Source organism: Pseudochaenichthys georgianus, chromosome 21 (assembly GCF_902827115.2).
Source record: "Pseudochaenichthys georgianus chromosome 21, fPseGeo1.2, whole genome shotgun sequence".
Lineage (NCBI taxonomy): Eukaryota > Metazoa > Chordata > Actinopteri > Perciformes > Channichthyidae > Pseudochaenichthys > Pseudochaenichthys georgianus.
The window spans coordinates 20,872,659-20,885,039 of NC_047523.1; positions in this window are offsets into that span (position 1 = coordinate 20,872,659).

Genomic DNA, 12,381 nt, shown 5'->3' on the forward strand with positions numbered 1-12,381 from the left:
CTACCGTAATTTCTCGTTTGGAATATGAGGAAATGAACTGCGGTCTGGCTCTCCCAGCTTGCATGCGGTTTGATTGGCTAGCGCTTGTACTGGCGGGATTTGCATAAACGGGATTTGATTGGCTGATGCCAGCTTCGAAAGCATCGGGAGCATCAAAAGGTGAACATTGCTCAACTTTTGATGCTCACGATGCTTGCAAAGCCATGCCATGCTCCCCACAATGCAGTTCGGCGAAGATTCAAAATCTTCTACGTCACCCCATTCAAATGAATGGGCGAAGCGTTGAAAGCATTTTTCGATGCCTGCAGTATAGACGGGGCGTCATACATCGAACGGAGTGTTATGAATGAGAACAGACGTGACAGTGGCACAGCGACACCACACACGGAGCAGTCTGCTTTCTTCACCAACACCAGTCCAGAACCAACAGCAGAATGACCCGCTCTGAATAAGTCCGTGTCGCTGCGGCTCAGACACACAGGGAGGGATTTGTTTTTTGAAAAACACTCGTTATCGCCATGTCAGGTTTTTGGTGGATTTAATCAAGTCTTGGATTGCAGAGTATGAATGTCCTGTTGCTATTTTCAGTTCATACATATGTGTGTAAAGTTTGTGAAGGCAGGAGGAAAGCTTCCACGATCACCGTCTCCTCTCCGTTCCTCCAAACCCCGCCCCCCCCTCCCTGAAAATAATGGCTGATAGTGACCCGATAGAAACTTTATTATTCACTTAATCACTGATTGAGATGATGAAGCTAACTTAATCTCATACATTCATGGGATTTATTATGTAACAGTAAGACAGAGAATGTAAGTGTGCACCCACAAGCTACTTTTGTTTTTATAATGCTGTTGTAAAGACTCCTGTTGTTGTCTGCTGTGTTCAGACTCAAGTCATGTGTGTGATGCCACATTCAAGACATTCAGTCTTTCTTTTAACAGAAGACCGTAGCTAGAAGCTGCAGCTAGACTGCAGAAGTATTAGTTTTTTGTTTTTGAGGATGGAACAATTTCACACACATATATAGTGAGGCTAGACCTATACAATTGATTTATTATGGTTTATAATTTAATGTCAAGACGAAGAAGAAGAAGAAAAATATGGCTGAACTGTTCAGTGTCAATCCTGTGGAGATCTCCAAAATAATGTTCAGCTTAAGTCTCAGCAAAACTCACAACATTTCTGGAGCCTTGTAGACCCAGAAAACTATAAAAACATTCACCAAGCTGCACTGAACATGTCTGCTTTATTTGGCTCTACAGACCTTTGTGAAGCAGCTTTTTCTGACATGAATGTCATAAAATCTAAATACAGAACAAGACTGACTGATGAACATTTAAATGACTCTATTAGAGTGAACCAGAGTGGGTACACTTCAGCATACACCTCTATGGTGGACTCCATGCAGCGCCATTCATCTCACTAACTGTAAAAAAGAGTGAAATGCTTGTAAGATGGTGATTAAGGAAATGTATGTGAATTTTCAGTGATGTACTTACCATGTGGGCCATAATAATATGTGAGACATTTTCGTTTTCTTGACCTTGATGTGAAGTTAAGATTTCACACGTGTACAAAAGTATTGCTTAATTCAACTGATGAGGGCTATGTGAATACATTTAAGCAATGTGATGGAAGTAGCTCTTGGCCACTTTCATTTTTTCAAAGTAGCTCTCAGATGAAGAAAGGTTGGAGACCCCTGTTTTAAACTGTGCCTGCTGACATTTAGAAAATCATTAGGTGGTAAACAAGACCTACCATGTCTAAAGTTGGAAAAAGAGAACATAAAAAAATAAAACCATTGACTTTTTTTGATTTATTTTGATTTGATTTATTTAGTATGTATTTGAAGCACTTTGATTCTTTGGCCTGGTCTCAAAATGGGTGGTCTCAGCCAGGTCAGGCCCCCCTTGATCCTCCTGTCTTGTTTATTTATTATCGGGGATAATGTGTGTTTATGTTATGTCGTTGAACAAATCATGTCATGTTAAAGGATTGGCAAAACTATAGATCAACTTTGTATACTAAAGGTCATTTTGATTGCTAATTGAAACAAAATGACAAAAAAACATTTATTTTGAATAACTCAGATGTCAGAGAATGTTATGGACACATACTGACCAGTTAAGGTGGACAACAATACAAAGTTCATCTTAGCAAAATTGTGCTTGTGCAATTATTATTGACCTGGATATACAGTACTTGAGGAACATGTGGCTGCACTGTAGGGTCACATTTTTGGTCAAAGTGTGGATGTTACAGAACAGCAGATCGTGACTTAATTTCATTGCCTGAGTGTTATAGAGTTATAGAGTAAAATAGTTCACACCTATCCCTCTTGTGTGGGTGGGTCCGTGGTATCTGACACTCTCAACCTTTTCAGGAAAGAAAAGAAGCAAAGATAATTCCTTTATTCCCAAATAACCTTTAGGCCTCTAAATATATATTTAATTCATAAACCGCTATAATTAGGGAAGGATCTCAAAGTTTGCCCTGACGTGAGTCAGCAACTTCACATTTACAAAATCCCCACTGTCCCTGAAGATATATTCAGTCATCACAATAACTTTCATTATTGGATGTGAAGGGAAATATAAACGTGTTGTAATGAAGACTCCCTTATTTAAAAAGCCAAAGCAGTTTTACTAGGAGCCTCTCTGAGTGAATATTGCCTTGCCTAACAAAGCAAGTGATAAACACTAAATGCTGAGCAGCTCATATTCAACAATAACCAGATGAGCTGTATTCCGCGAGCAGTATGCAAATGACCAATGAGATTGCCTTATTAATCTCAATGCCTGTGTTGACTATTACTTAGTGAATTGCTAGACAGTTTAGGATTTCCCAAGCTTGAAATGACAATATTTGAATGTAGCTAATATTAAGTAGCTTTTGCAAACTTCATGTAAGCTCAATCAATTCCAATGTGCCGAATAAATCATTAAAATTAAATGAAATTTGGGTAGTTTGATTTATGTTATAAAACTGCTTTCCATTTCTTCAATTCAATAGTCCAAAACTAGTTTTAGACTTTATACAGTCATTTCAGTGAAGAAGTGATGGCAACAAAATAAATGACCCATTCAGTTTAAGAACAGCACAATATGTGGCACAACTACTCCAACCCACCATGAACATATTTGAAGATGCTGATGGCAATGTAGTCCAAAAATATATTCAGAGAGCCAACTCAGGTATTCACAACAAACACAACATACAGTAGTTTGACTTTAAAGTCACCGAAACCATTGTTGTGTATAGTGTTTACAGCCTTTGTTCTTGTGAAGAAATAACGTGCAACATTTTTAGAAGCTGTGTGTGTGTGTGTGTGTGTGTGTGTGTGTGTGTGTGTGTGTGTGTGTGTGTGTGTGTGTGTGTGTGTGTGTGTGTGTGTGTGTGTTGCGTGTGTGTGTGTGTGTGTGTGTGTGTGTGTGTACACACCCAACCACTTTCTGTAGAGGTCATGTTTGTACTTTAAGAGACCAGATTCACTGAGGCATGATTTATTACTTGCTTGTCTACATGTTGTCTAGTATGACGGTTTGTGTGTATGTCCGTTCCTTTAGGAGATAGTGGCCTCCAGAGGCAGGCAGCCTGTGAAGAGAATCCAATATGCTGTTCCATAATGAAGGCTCTGAAGGGGGATCACAACACTGCTTAGCAGGCTTTGAACAGTCCATTCAATCAGAGACTGCCAACATGCTGGGATTTAGATGCAGCCACCCTCACCACTGGCTCTCTGAGAAAAAGAGATAGTGATGCCAAAACAGTGTGAACAAGACAAAACAACTTTTAGAGCTTTGGTGTTACACTCTTCTGTCACAGTAAATCATAACATTACAGTATGATTGTGTTAGATGAGAGGATGACATTGCATGAAACTGCTGCACAATGAGTACACTTCTGCATGTACAGCATGTATCATCTACGTCAAAGGTTGTGTGAAGCTGACCATTGAGCGGCCCGACCAAGCAAGGAGGCAGAGGCAGAACGTCCAAAAATATAACCCAGTGTGGGCATTTATTAAACTCGAGCTCAGGACACAGCCTCAATCTTGCTGTTTTTGTGAGCACAGTCACCAGCCACAAGGATCTCACACACACTACCTGCCCCCCAAAACAGACAGGGCAACAGAGCCTAAATATACACACACGCGCACACACACACACACACACACACACAACACACACACACACACACACACACACACACACAACCACAACACACACACACACACACACACACACACACACACACACACACACACACACACACACACACACCACACACACACACACACACACACACACACACACACACACACACACACACACTCAACAGCAACATACATGGGGAAAGGGGAACACTTTTCAACATAAAACCAGCAAAACAGAGACAGACAAACTAAAACACATACAGATGCCCACACTACATACATTTCGCCACCAACAACACTACACAATCCGTAACGGAGGCCGAGATCTATGGCCCCAAAGATCACCTCTGTTACAGGTTGTATAGCTTATTTGCTGTGACAATCAATTCACTATCCTGGGATTAGACAACAAACACTGCAGTAGGAGAAAACAGTGCGTACATGACACCAACTGGCATTTGTGGGAAAAATACTTTTCGCTGGAGCAAGCAAAACTGCAGTTCTCATTCCAACACACTCTCACTCCCTAAGCGTCCAATAGCGACATTTGGTCAGTGTCCGTGGCGTCCAATTGTGACGCTCCTAGGCTCCTTCAGCTTCATAAAGAGACGCAAATAGCTTTCAACTGATTGCAATGTATTCCCATCTGCGTCGGGATTTGACGCTCATAGAAGCACGGCATTCGTTTATGTCGGCTGCCCTTAAAGGTAATGTGAGCGTCCATTCCCAGGAGTAAAGGATGGCAGAATACATTACACTACCCAGAATCCCCAGCTATCGTTTGGACTACACCATGTGCTCTTGACAAACCCCGTGATAGTCCTCAAGCTCTGTGATTGGAGAGTGTGCTCCGAGGGTTAAGCCGATTCTCGAACAGCACTTGAAATGGGATGGAACCACGGCAGACTGTCCAAAACTGGATTTGAACGGGTCCACCGCGTCCCCCCTCCCCCACCCCGTCCCCAGAACTACACATGCTGGCTATTCTGTTTCGCAACATGTTCTCTATGGCACGTCTCTACTGGGAGTTGTAGTTTTAAAAGACGTTTTCGTATTTCCCATAATAAGAAGTTGCCAGTATTAAACTGTGTACATCCCTGGAGGTTTAGGGGAAAGGAAACACTCACATTTAAAACATATAATTAATAAATGGTGAAAATTGCTTGTGCCCATTATGGGCAGTATTACTATATATACCCACATGCCAGCTAAGGTCAGAAGAGCTTTATTTAACAGCTGGTCTTATGTGTGTGACCCCTGTGATAACATTACATTACATTAATTGATAAGCCTGAAACATGCACTTGTCAAGGTTCAGAGGCACATTGTGCAAATATGGCAGTAGCCATCGATCAGCTTAAGATAAGATATACTTTATTGATCCCAAGTTGGAACATTTGCGTTACATCAGCATGTGTAACAGTTAAATATGCAGTTGTGTTTATTTGAAAATCATTTAGTATAATCACATACATTCTGTGTTTTATATTCAACAATTCTGTGTTCTTTATTTATTGATTGTTCAATACCTGACAAGGCCGAAGATGAAATATCTACATACATCTATAAGAGTATAATACATTATGTATAATATCAGTTCAAATAAGTGCTTCAACATAGTTAACATTGCTGGAGGTATGCACAAATATTGATAGATGTCTTGTAATGCACTATTGAGGAACCTGCAACCCAAGTTTTTCATTCAGTGCAGAACTACACCACAGTTGTGTAGGCCTATATGATATGTCAATAAACCTTAGAAAATCTTGAAATCTTGAAAGGGATGTGCAAAATAGTCATTACATACAGTCTTTAATTAACTATTAGTAGAGAATAACGAGTAATGAATATACTTTATAGGGATCGTATTAATATCTAATAATAAAAATATTGAAATTCAATAACATGCTTTAACCACCAGGTGTCCCTTTATATCAGCTGTGCACCTTTATGGTGTAAATACAGCCTATCTACCAATTGGATCAAATATAAAAGTGAGCCGAATTAGTGTTGATACTGCAAGGAGACGCATTGTGTGAAAAGAAATGTAAGATGTTGTTTAATGGCTGATATATTTATGATCCACGTCACGTTTTCAGTTCCTCATGTTTGTCTTCTCATCAGGGCTCTATAAATACAGAACTACGGCAGATTATGTAATATGTAATGCAGCCGAACCGTGTATTACAATGCCGTTATGTGATGACTTTCAAAGAGAAAAGCAAGCACACTCGGAATAAGGTATTATTATTATTTCGGTCTGTTTCCGGTATTTGTTAATGACGATGTGCTCTGAGATGTGAGACTGGAATTGCACAGGGGGGAAATAACGTAGGCTATCTTTAGATGCGGATTTTGTTAAACTAATATGTTTAGGCTGTGGACCAACACTATACATTGACGGGGAAGGGGGTGGTAGGGTGGTTGGTAGCGGTAGCAATAAAGATAACACCATTAAACAGTTACACAACATAACAGAAATAATATCGATAGCAGCGTCCCTAGCAACCACCTTGGTAACAATGAAAACGTCGCGATTGCCTGAAGTAATCTTCGTAATAACTAGCAAACTAAAGATCATGTACATCCCACTGCACACATAATCTGAAATAACAACTCATATTTCTCGCATCAAATGACATCAAAACGCATTTTAATGGCCAAACTAACTTTAAAATAGGCATTTTACACCTAGAATAAAACGAAGTTCGGCCATGTTTTCTTTTTCTGCAGGGAGAAATTTGAAGATCACGTGACATAGACGCCAGCCATCGGAATGAACATGGTGTAGGCCAAACGATAGCTGGGGATTCTGGGTAGTGTAGTGTCTTCTGCCATCCTTTACTCAGAAAACATATTTGTTTCTCCCAATCGAAGGGGAAAAATACAAAAGCATTGTACACAATTTAAACCAATCAATGTTGTGTAATTAACAAGGATAATCTGGTGTTTTTTAGTCGATGAGTAGTGCAGATATCACTGTAAAATCAATTGACAGTAAGAGGAATACTTACTTCCGGGTGTAAAATTCTCCGTTATCCAATGGGAATGGATGCTCACATTACCTTTAAGGGCAGCCGACATAAACGAATGCCGTGCTTCCATGAGCGTCAAATCCCGACGCAGATGGGAATACATTGCAATCAGTTGAAAGCTATTTGCGTCCCTTTATGACGCTGAAGGAGCCTAGGAGCGTCACAATTGGACGCCACGGACACTGACAAAACGTCGCTATTGGACGCTTAGGGAGTGAGAGTGTGTTGTCACTAGGGTTGGGTATCGTTTGAATTTCCACGATTCCGATTCCGATTCCGATTCTACTTTTCGATTCCGGTTCTTAACGGTTCTCGATTCCGATTCTTTGAGGGGCAGGGTAAACAAATGATACATGCTTCTTCCACCAAAAAAATTACATTTATTTGAGAAACTTTTACACAGGTTAGTTTAAAGTAATATTCACATTAATCAGTCTATTTATATTCACTGCTATGTAACTTTAACCTGAGAACCACTGAAGCTGCAACAGTCCAACTTTTAAAAACAGTTCTTGTTGAGAAAAACAAGCATATCTGCCTCTCAGGCATACCGGGAAGAAATGTTTGAACATTTTGAAGTAAAATGCTTCAATCTGGTGCACACGCAGAATTACTAGAGACTAGATCTAGGGGGTACAACTCTAAACACCCATATGAAAAAGATCAGTTTACATTTTAATAATTAAATAACAAATAGCCTACATGTAATGCATTTTATTTTTGTTGTTCATTCATATCTTATTTTTACTATTTATTTATGCATATCTTTTTATCTCTCCAGTTTAAAACGATATGTCTGGTTTACTGTCCTATAGTATACATTGAATGATTTCAAACCTGTTTTATCCAATAATTATAAAGGAGAGCCTTGGAAATATGTGTTTACATAAATTGTGATCAAAACGTTTGAGACCCACTGAGATAACTTAGACTAAAGTGAACTATCTAAACCCTCAGAGTCCTTTACCTCACTGAGCTGTAGTATCAGCCTCTCAGTCTGACTGGAGAGAAACTCTCCCTCCACATCATTGTAGAACATCTTCTTCTTCCGTTCAGAGCAGCTAGCACCAGATGCTAATAACAACAGCGCCGGTTCCAGTGCACCCCTCCCTTTCTCCCTCGCTCACGCGCACTTTGGCTGTGAGCTGCGGTTGCCAGATAAGCCAACATCCCCCATTTTCATCACTTGCAGCGCCCATCGTACAGGGCAAATGAAAAGTGTAACCGGGGTGAAAAGAGTGTTACATTTACTTAATTATGAATCTTGTTACATCAAGGCCGAAAATTAGGATGAGCACCAACGGTCAAAAACATTTATTTTTTCTCCCAGAGCTGTCAGCGCAGCGCCTCCACAGATCTGGCGCCCTAGGCGAACATTTATAATGCCAAGTGCGACGGGCCGGCCCTGGTCTCAGGTTACACTGTAGGAAATGTAGATACAACGCTACATTTCCCGCCCCGCCGCAGTCATGCAGCAGGCTACGGAGAGCGGCGAGAAACATTTCCTCAGGAATCGAAAAGCGGAACCGAAATTCACATTTCTAAATGATACCGTTGGAATCGAAATGTTGGAACCGGTTCCGAACCGGAACCGGTTCTCGGTACCCAACCCTAGTTGTCACACGCATGCGCAGTGCCGGCTGGAGCCGTAAGCGTGACATCTCAGCTGGCTCTAAGGAGCATACAGCAGGAGATACTCACGACACCCAAGCTGCCTCGAACTCTGCTCGGTTTAAAACACCGAAGACGCAGAGGTCGCAGCCCACCCCGAGTCCCCAGCCCAGGCAGGAGACGAGGGCAAGTTGGCCGAGAAAATCTCCGGTTCCGGCTGCAGCTCAGGCTCAGCCAACCCAGAATTTCGGCCAGCAGTCGAGGAAGAAGAAGCGAGCGGCCTGACAGCCCCTCCTTCTCCCCTCTGTGACAGAGCTGGAAGTTCTTTCCCCGGCTCTAAACGTGTCCCCGCTGCCTCGAGATATGCTTCAATGTCATCCTCAAGTCCGCATAAAACACATGTCACATCTTTGTTGTTTAAATAAACCATTTTCCGCTGACGCATCCAGGCTTCGGCCAAGGGCGCAGCTCAAAAAATGAAAAGAAAAACAATAAACAGTCCGTTAACTATACATCCCCTTCTGAGAGCAGCTACGGCCTCTCTCAAAAGGCGGATAATAAACGGGTCTGTGAAGGCACCCACCGCATGCGCATGCGCAGTGCCGGTTGGGGCTTTAAGGGCACTACCGTCACGCGCATGCGGAGTGCCGGCTGGGGTCGTGAAGGCTCCACCGTCACGCGCATGCGCAGTGCCGACTAGAGCTATAAGGGCACCACCGGCACGCGCAGGCGCAGTGCCGACTGGAGCTGTGAAGGCACCACCGTCACGCGCATGCGCAGTGCCGGCTGGAGCTGTGAAGGCACCACCGTCACGCACATGTGCAGTGCCGGCCGGAGCCGTAAGCGTGACATCTCAGCTGGCTCTAAGGAGCATACAGCAGGAGATACTCGACATCTGCCTGGGCTTCTCAAAACAGTTATACTTTATCTGTTTTCACAAACCCAGAGAGAGTCAACCCATATGCTGGAGAGAGAGGTTCTCTCTCTCCTAGAAAGAAGGGTTTTATCTATAATGCCCGCCGAGCAGAGTCAGATTACGCAGACAAATGTCCTCGTAAAGCACCCGCTCAACATGGGCCTCATAATAAAACTAAACCCCGCGCGCGAGAGTATTGGTTATTATGTAATGCGTAGTGGCACTACACCCGACTTGTCTAGTGCGGGACGCGCCTACGGGTGCTGTCTTTTCACGGAAGGTGGTCACCACGGACGCAGGTCAGACAGGCTGATAGGGTATTTACGAAGGTCGCCCGGTGAGAGGTCCCTAGAGCAGAGACCTCCAGCGGGCACACGTAAACTACCCGGAGCTTTTAGCGGTGTTCCCCACCCTAAAACGCTTCCTGCCTTCTCTCAGAGGACACCATGTCCTCGTGAGGACAGACAACACGATATCGTGTATGAACCGCCAAGGGAGGTTGCGTTGTCTCCAGTCACACACACTGGCACACAAACTGATCCCTTGGAGCGGCAGACGTCTCCTCTCTCTGAGAGCGACACAGGTACCGGGAGTGATGCACCTCGGGACAGAATTACTGTCCAGAGGTGCACCACTCTATGCAGACTGGACTCCTCATCCAAAGATCGGGAGTCCGCTGTGGGTGCGTTACGGCGGAGCCGCGTTAAGTTAAGGGGCCATTACTCTGATGTTTCTGCCCTAGCCCGCAACGTACGGGCTGGCGGAGATATATCAGCTGTTGTGCGGGCAGCCATGGCAGCCCCCACCACGCAGGGACAGATGTCTAAGGCGGGTGCGGGCGATCCTTTACCCACGCCCAGAGCGCGGGGCACTATGGGCCTGACCCGTGAGTGGTACAATCTGAATACAGTGGGACTCCCTCAGAAGGTGATAAACACTATTCAGAGTGCGAGAGCTTCCTCCACCAGGTCTCTTTACGACTGTAAGTGGAGGGTGTTTGAGGAGTGGTGCCTTCAAGAAGGACACATCTCTTTTCAATGTCCTGTCGGGGTGATTTTATCATTTCTACAGGACTTGATCGAAAAACACAGAGATTTCTCCACGATCAAGGTGTACCTGGCTGCTATTGCTGCATGCCATGATGTGGGCTTTGAGGGTAAGACGGCTAGCCAATATCCTTTGGTTTGCCGTTTTATGAAGGGAACTCGCAGGCTCCAGGTCGCTGGTGCCCTTATGGGACCTGGCAGTGGTTCTAAATGGCCTCAAAATGACCCCATTTGAACCCCTGGAAGGAGCTGACATGAAACATCTGTCACTCAAGACAGTGCTGTTACTGACCCTGGCATCCGCCAAGCGGGTCAGCGATATCCATGCACTGTCTGTACATCCCTCATGCACTCAGTTCGCCCCAGGGCAAACGAGAGTGTTGTTGAAACCCAACCCTGCCTTTACACCAAAGGTGGTTGGTTCGTGTACCCCAATTGACATTGAGGCATTTCCTCCACAGCTGGTTTCCTCCGGGGAGCAGCAGCAGGATCTGTTCTGGACAGATCAAAAGAGCTTCGTCTTAATGACCAACTCTTCGTGTCATGGGCTAATCCTCACAAGGGTAAACCTGTTACTAAGCAACGGCTCTCCCACTGGATCGTGGAGGCAATTGCTTTGGCCTATACGAGTCAGAATCTGCAAGCACCTTCGGTTCTGCGGGCTCACTCGACTCGGGGCCTGGCTACATCCTGGGCTTTGTTCAAGGGTGTTTCCATCCAAGACATCTGTGCAGCGGCAAGCTGGTCTTCGCCGCTCACTTTAGTCCGCTTATACAGGCTAGACGTCTCCGCTCCAAGTGTGGCCCGAGCAGTGCTGGGCACCTTGTTGAGTCGGGACTCCACCTGTTAAATTCTGGTTGATCGGTGATCTTCGAGATAAGCTCGTCTGGCAATACGGGAGCTACAATATCCCATAGTGAGACATCGAACGGAGTGTTATGAATGAGAACTATAGGTTACTTACGTAACCCCAGTCTCAGAGTAACATGAAGTGAGATGTCCCACCAGACGGCCCTCCTTGCTATGGTGAAGCGAGAAGAGGTGCTTATTTTGAATGACGCATGCGTCGTGGCGCAGGCTACTTATAGGGGGTGATTTCCCCTGACGTTGACATCAAGATCACCAGCCAATCAGGATTGGCGTAATGAGATTGATGCTTCTGTTTGCTCCGCGATGAGGCGCATCCCATAGTGAGACATCTCACTTCATGTTACTCTGAGAGCTGGGGTTACGTAAGTAACCTATAGTTCTGGCTCACAGGCCATTTTAAAACCTCTCTTTGAAAGTGTTAATATCAGCACATATTGCAATAGCCGCACATGGAAACATGTAGACAGTTATATGGTTTTGCTGTGCTGTAGACGTGTTTGTGGTAAAGATTGATGCACTGTCAAATACAGCCTTCACTTTTATTTGCCGAAAAGTGTCAGTCAATCGATTCACCTAAAGACATTTTAACTCATTTACATTCAGCTGTGCCGATCATCCCTCATATCAGGTAAAAATCTATACACTTTGTCAAGGGAGGTTGGCGTGTGAGAGTGAGAGCACAGGCAGTGACAGATTGTTTCGATCAAACTCTATTACCATCTAAAGGCAAGTGATTTGACTTTGCAT